The sequence below is a fragment of the Myotis myotis genome, unplaced genomic scaffold, assembly GCF_014108235.1.
Source record: "Myotis myotis isolate mMyoMyo1 unplaced genomic scaffold, mMyoMyo1.p scaffold_m19_p_7, whole genome shotgun sequence".
NCBI classification, from domain to species: Eukaryota; Metazoa; Chordata; class Mammalia; order Chiroptera; family Vespertilionidae; genus Myotis; species Myotis myotis.
In genome coordinates this window covers 40,968,552-40,975,617 of record NW_023416379.1, presented here as the reverse complement: position 1 = coordinate 40,975,617, position 7,066 = coordinate 40,968,552, and positions in this window count along the sequence as shown.

Genomic DNA, 7,066 nt, shown 5'->3' with positions numbered 1-7,066 from the left:
AAAAAAAAAAGAAACATCAACGAGAGAGAAAATCATAGATCGGTTGTCTCGAGTCCTCACCATTCCTGACCAGGAATCAAACCGCCAATCTCTTGGTGCATGGGTCCACAGTCAACCACTGAGCTACACTGGCCAGGCTTCATTGGTATTTTAATAGGGATTATGTTGAATCTGTATATTGTTTTAGGTTGTAAGGATATTTTCACAATATTAATACTTCTAATTCATGAACAGGGTATATCCTTCCATTTACTTGTATCTTCTTAAATTTCTTTCTTCAGTGTCATAGTTTCAGAGTACATCAGGTCTTTCACCTCTTAAGAACCACTGCTCTAAGAGCAGGAACAAGACAAGGATGCCCATTAACATCACTTCTGTTCAACATGGGAATTCCTAGTCATAGCAAAGAAAAGAAATAAAAGGCATTTTATTGCCTTTTAAAGAAATAAAAGAAATTTATTCCTAGATATTTTATTTTTTGATGCAATTGAAAATGTGATTCTTTTCTTAATTTCTTCTTCTGACCATCCATTATTGGTGTATAGAAACACAACAGATTTCTGTATATTGATTCTATATCCTGAAACTTTACTGAATTCATGTTTACTAGTTCTAATAGCTTTTTGGTGGGATCTTTAGGATTTTTTTTTAATATATGTAGTAATATGCCCTAGCCGGCTTGGCTCAGTGGATAAAGCGTCAGCCTGCGGACTGAAGGGTCCCAGGTTCGATTCTGGCCACGGGCACATGCCTGGCTTGTGGGCTCGATCCCCAGTGGGGGGCGTGCAGGAGGCACCTGATCGATGATTCTCTCTCATCATTGATGTTTCTGTCCCTCTCTCCTTCTCCCTTCCTCTCTGAAACCAATAAAGAAATATATATATTTAAAAAAATATATGTAGTAATATATAGTATCATGTCATCTGCAAATAATAAGAGTTTTACTTTTTCATTTCCAATTTGGATGCCTTTTATTTCTTTTCTTTGCTATGACTAGGAATTCCCATGTTGAACAGAAGTGATGTTAATGGGCATCCTTGTCTTGTTCCTGCTCTTAGAGCAGTGGTTCTCAACCTTCTGGCCCTTTAAATACAGTTCCTCATGTTGTGACCCCAACCATAAAATTATTTTCATTGCTACTTCATAACTGTAATGTTGCTACTGTTATGAATCATAATGTAAATATCTGATATGCAGGATGGTCTTAGGGACCCCTGTGAAAGGGTTGTTCGACCGCCAAAGAGGTCGCGACCCACAGGTTGAGAACCGCTGTCTTAGAGGAAAAGCATTCAGCTTTTCATATTTGAGTATGATGTTAGCTGGGGCCTGCCATAATATACGACTTTTATTATGTTGAAGTATGCTCCCTCTATACCCACTTTGGTGAGAGCTTTTATCAAAAGAGAGTGTTGAATCTTGTCAAATGCTTTTTCCACATCTATTGAGAAGAGTATATGATTTTTATCCTTTTGTTGATGTTGTGTATCATGTTGATCTAAAGATATGGAATCATTATTGAATAAATCTCACTTGATCATGGTGTGTGATTCTTTTAATCTATTGTTGAATTCAGTTTGCTGAAATTTTGTTGGGGATTTTTGCATCTATGTTTATCAGAGATATTCACCTGTAATTTTCTTCTTTTTTTTTTTTAGTGTCTTTGTCTGGTTTTGGTATCAAAGTAATGCTAGTCTCATAGAATGAATTTGGAACTGTTCCCTCCTCTATTTTTTTGTATTTTGAGAAGTTAGGTGTTAAATTTTCTCTGAATGTTTGGTAGAATTCACCTATAAGCTGTCTCATCCTAGACTTTTGTTTTTTGAAGTTTTTTTTTTTATTACTGATTTAATTTTATTACTAATAATCATTCTTCAGATTTATTGTCTTTTCCAGAATCAATCTTGGATATTGTGTTTCTAGAAATTTATCCATTTCTTCTAAGGTTGTCCAATTTGTTGGCATACAATTGTAGCATTCTGTCATAATGCTTTGAATTTCTGTGGAGTTGGTTGTAACTTCTCTTTCACTTCTGATTTTTAGTTCTTCCTCCTTTTATTCTTAAAGAGTGGCTACGGATTTAACAATTTTGTTTATCTTTTCTCAAAGAACAGCTCTTAATTTTATTGATTATTTTTGTTTGTTTTAGTCTCTATTTCATTTATTTTCATGCTGACCTTTATTTCCCTCCTTCTACTCACTTTGGGCATTCTTGTTCCTTTAAGTGCCAAGTTTGATTGTTTATTTGAGGTTTTTCTTGTTTCTTGAGGTGGGCCTGTATCACTATGATCTCTCTTACAACTGCTTTGGTTTTGTTTCATATCTTTTGGAACATCATGTTTCCCTTTTCATTTGTCTCAAGATATTTTTTATTTCCTCTTTAAATTCTTCAATAACCCATTCATTGTTCAGTAGCATGTTGTTTAGCCCTCACATGTTTGTGTTTTTTCCAGTTTCTTTTTGTAGGTAATTTCTAGTTTCATACCTTTGTGGTCAGAAAAGATGCTTGATATGATTTCAATCATAATATTTATTGCAACTTGTTTTGTGGCCTAACATATAATCTATTCTAAAGAATATCCCATGTGTACTTGAAAAGAATCTCTCCCTTCATGTCTGTTAATATTTGCTTTATGCATTTAGATGTCCTATGTTGGTTGTGTAGATATTTACATGTGATAAGTCCTCTTGTTAGCTTGATCTCTTTATCATTATGTAATGCCCCCCTTTTCCTCTTGTCACAGTCTTTGTTTTAAACTCTATTTTGTCTAATATAAGTATTGCTACCCCAGATTTCTTTTTATTTCCATTTGTATGAAATATTTTTTTCCATATCTTCACTTTTAGTCCCTGGGTTTCTTTAGGTCTCTAGTGAGTTTCTTATAGGCAGCATTATAGATGGGTCTTGTTTGTCTAATGCATTCAGGCACCCTATGTCTTTTGAATGGAGCATTTACATTTAAAGTAATTATTATTTTTTATTTTCTTTATTGATTAAGGTATTACATATGTGTCCTTATTCCCCATTGCCTCCCCACCCCCACCCCCGCTCATGCCCTCACCCCCCTGTTGTCTGTGTCCATTGGTTAGGCTTATATGTATGCATACAAGTCATTTGGTTGATCTCTCCCCCTTACGCCCACCTTCCCCTACCTTCTTTCTGAGGTTTGACGGTCTGATCGATGCTTCTCTGTCTCTGGGTCTGTTTTTGTTCATCAGTTTATGTTGTTCATTATATTCCACAAATGAGTGAGATCATGTGATATTTATCTTTCTCTGACTGGCTTATTTCGCTTAGCATAATGCTCTCCAGGTCCATCCATGCTGTTGTGAATGGTAGGAGTTCCTTCCTTCTTACAGCAGTGTAGTATTCCATTGTGTAGATGTACCACAGTTTTTTAATCCACTTATCTGCTGATGGGCCCTTAGGCTGTTTCCAAATCTTAGCTATTGTAAATTGTGCTGCTATGAACATAGGGGTGCATATATTCTTTCTAATTGGTGTTTCTAGTTGCTTGGGATATAGTCCTAGAAATGGTGGGATCACTGGGTCAAATGGGAGTTCCATTTTTAGTTTTTTGAGGAAACTCCATACTGTTCTCCACAGTGGCTGCACCAGTCTGCATTCCCACCAGCAGTGCACAAGGGTTCCTTTTTCTCCACATCCTCGCCAGCACTTGTCATTTGTTGATTTGTTGATGATAGCCATTCTGACAGGTGTGAGATGGTATCTTATTGTGGTTTTAATAAGCTTTTAATTATTCATCAAAATAAAAAGCTTCTGCACAGCAAAAGAAACCATCAATAAAACAAGAAAGCCCACTGCATAGGAGAACATATTTGCCAATGTTATCTCTGATATGGGCTTAATCTCCAACATTTAGAGGGAACTGATACAACTTTATAAAAGGAAGATAAATGATCCAATCAAAAAATGGGCAACAGACCTAAATAGATACTTTTTGAAAGAGGACATAAGAAAAGCTAAGAGACATATGAAAATATGCTCAAAGTCACTAAAGTAATTATTGATAGGTATGTACTTACTGCTGTCCTGTTGTTTTCTGATTGTTTTTTAGAACTTTGCTATTCTTTTTCTCTTATTCTCTTCAAATGGGATTTGATTCCTTTTTTTTAGTGGTAAATTTGAATTATTTTCTCTTTATTTTAGAAAGGTTTTTGGTTTGTGGTTACCCTGAGATTCATATACAACTTATTGTGTAAATGGCAGTTTATTTTAAGTTGGTAGTCATTTAAGTTTAAATGCATTATAAAAGTACTATATTTTTACTCCACCCCCTTCAGGTTTTATGCTTTTGATGTCATAATTTACATCTTTTTTTGTGTGTGTGTATACCTTATCATTATAGAAGCCTGGTGCACAGATTCATGCACAGGTAGGGTCCCTCGGCCTGGCCTGTGGGGATTGGGCCAAAACCGGCTCTCCAACACCCCCTGAAAGGTCCCGAATTGTGAGAGGGTGGTTCTCAGTTGACACACCTTGGAATCGGACAACCTCCTTTTTGGTTCTGGATGCATCACCTGAGAACTGCAGTTGCCAAGTCACCGCAGCTCGGCAGCTCCTGGTCTGTCCCCTGGTGGTCAGTGTGCATCATAGCTACCAGTCGGACGGTTGAACGGTTGACTGGTCCCTCAGGTTTTTATATATATAGATATGGGTGATTTTATTACTTTATCTTTTAACCTTCATACTAGTGGTTGATCCACTACCTTTACTATATGCTTGCCTTTACCAGTGAGATTTTTCTTTCACATATTTTCTTATTTCTAGTTTGGGCCTTTTCTTTTCCATTTAAATAAGCTGATTTAGCATTTCTTATAATGCATGTTAATGGTGATGAACTCTTTTGGCTTTTGCTTATCTGGGAAACTATTTCTCCTTTAATTCTGAATGATAGCCTGGTGGGATAGAGTATTCCTGGTTGCAGCTTTTCTCCTTTCATTACTTTGAATATATCAAGCCACTCCCCCTGGCCTGCACAATTCTGAAAATTCTGTGATAGTCTGGTAGGAGTTGTCTAGTGCAGCGGTCGCCAACATTTCGGACCTCACGGACCACCAGTGGTCTGCAGACCACCAGTTGGCGACCACTGGTCTAGTGCATTATTACTTGTTTCCTCTTATTACATTTAAGAGTTTCTCTATTTTTAACTTTTGATGTTTTAATTGTGATGTGTGTTGGTGTGGGTCTCTTTGGGTTCATCTTGTTTAGAAATCTTTGTGCTTCCTGAACTTACATGTCTGTTTCCTTTGCCAGGTTAGGGAAGTTTTTAGTCATTATTTCTTCTATTAGGTTTTCTGTCTCTTTCTCTCCCTCTTCTCCTTCTGGGATTCCTATAATGCGAATGTTAGTATGTTTGGAGTTGTCCCAGAGGTTCCTTAAACTCTCCTCATTAAAATTTCTTTTTTCTTTTTGCTGTTCTGGTTGCGTCATTTCCACTACCTTGTCATCCACATTGCTGTTCTGTTCTTCTGCATCATCTAATCAGTTGCTGATTTCCTTTAGTTTTTTAAAATTTCATTTTTTGTATTTTTCAGTTCTGATTGGGTTTTAAAAAATATATTTTCTATCTCTTTGTTGAAGTTCTCACTGTGTTCATCCATTCTTCTCCTGGATTTAGTGAGCATCCTATGACCATTACTTTAAATTTTTTATGTGGTAGACTGCTTAACTATGTTTCATTTAATTGTTTCTGGGGTTTTGTCTTGTCCCTTTATTTGGAACATATGTCTTTTTCTCCTTATTTTACCTAAGATTCTGTGTTTGTTTCTGTGTACTAGGCAGATCAGCTATATCACATAGTATTAAAAGTGTGGCCTATAGAAGGGGTCCTGTGGGGCCAATTAGCACAATCCCCTCTGGAAATCAGGGCTGGGTATTTTGGGGGTGTCTCCTGTGTGAACTGCATGCATCCTCCTGTGTGGCTGGGCCATGACAGGTGTGGGTGCTCTGTAGGATGGGGCTGGCCCCTGACCCAGGTGTGAGGCCCAGCCCCAACTGCTGTGTGTGCACTGGTGGGTCTGGCTGTTCCCTGACTGTGAGGCTTATCTGCAATGGGTATAAGCATGCTGGTGTGTGGGGCAGAGCCCTGGAATGGCCAGTTGAGGGGATTTGTCTGCTACTGCTCCTGGCACACTGGTGTGCGGGGAAGGTCTCCAGCGTGGGTAGCTGTGAGCCTGGCCTCTACTGTTGTGTTGGTGTGCAGGGACTGGTCCCTTAACCCCCTTTGGGGTTGCTTTAATGCCACCTGCCAGGTGCTGGGGGTTGGGGCACCACTTAGGAGGCTTGCTGGGAGCTGTGGAGAATGGGACATCACTTTGGAGGCCTACTGGGTGCCTGGGGGCAGGGTCCTACTTTGGAGGTCTGTTGGTGCTGCTTGATGGGTGCTGAGTTGAAGAGTGGCTGGACTGGGTAAGTCCTTAGGGGAACGACAGGTGGTGCAAATAGCAAATTAATGGAAATTGTCAGACCTGGTGCCCACCAGGTACCCATGGAAGGACAGTAAACAAAGCAAAGAAAGAACAGTGCCCGCTGTTGCCTGTGTCCCCTGAAAGAGCCCCAACAAATCCCTTTGGCACGTATCCTAAAATCAATCAACATATCTCCTTCATGTATGATATGGGTGCCTTTCAAACTGTTGTCTGTGCTGTGACTCAGAGTGAGTGAATTTGTGCAGGAGGCCTTTTAACAAGGATTCTGGGTTTCCCACAGCCCCTCAGCTCTCCAGTATGTAAGCCTTGCTGGTTCTCAAAACCAGATATTATGGGGGCCCCCTCTTCCTTGTGCAGGTGTCTTGGGCTGAGGAGTCGGATGTGGATCTCATACATCTTTGTGTGTGTGTGTGTGTGTGTGTGTGTGTGGTGGGGGCTGCTGAGATGCGTGATATCCCTCCTGGTTACTGGACATTGTACTGCTGCCCCTCATACCCTCTCAATATGGCTTTTTGTTATGTCTCCACTGGAGAGAATCTGTTCTGTGAGCATTCAGGTTGTTCTCAGAGATAGTTGCTTTCTCTCTATATATAATTGTAGTTTTGGTGTCATGAGA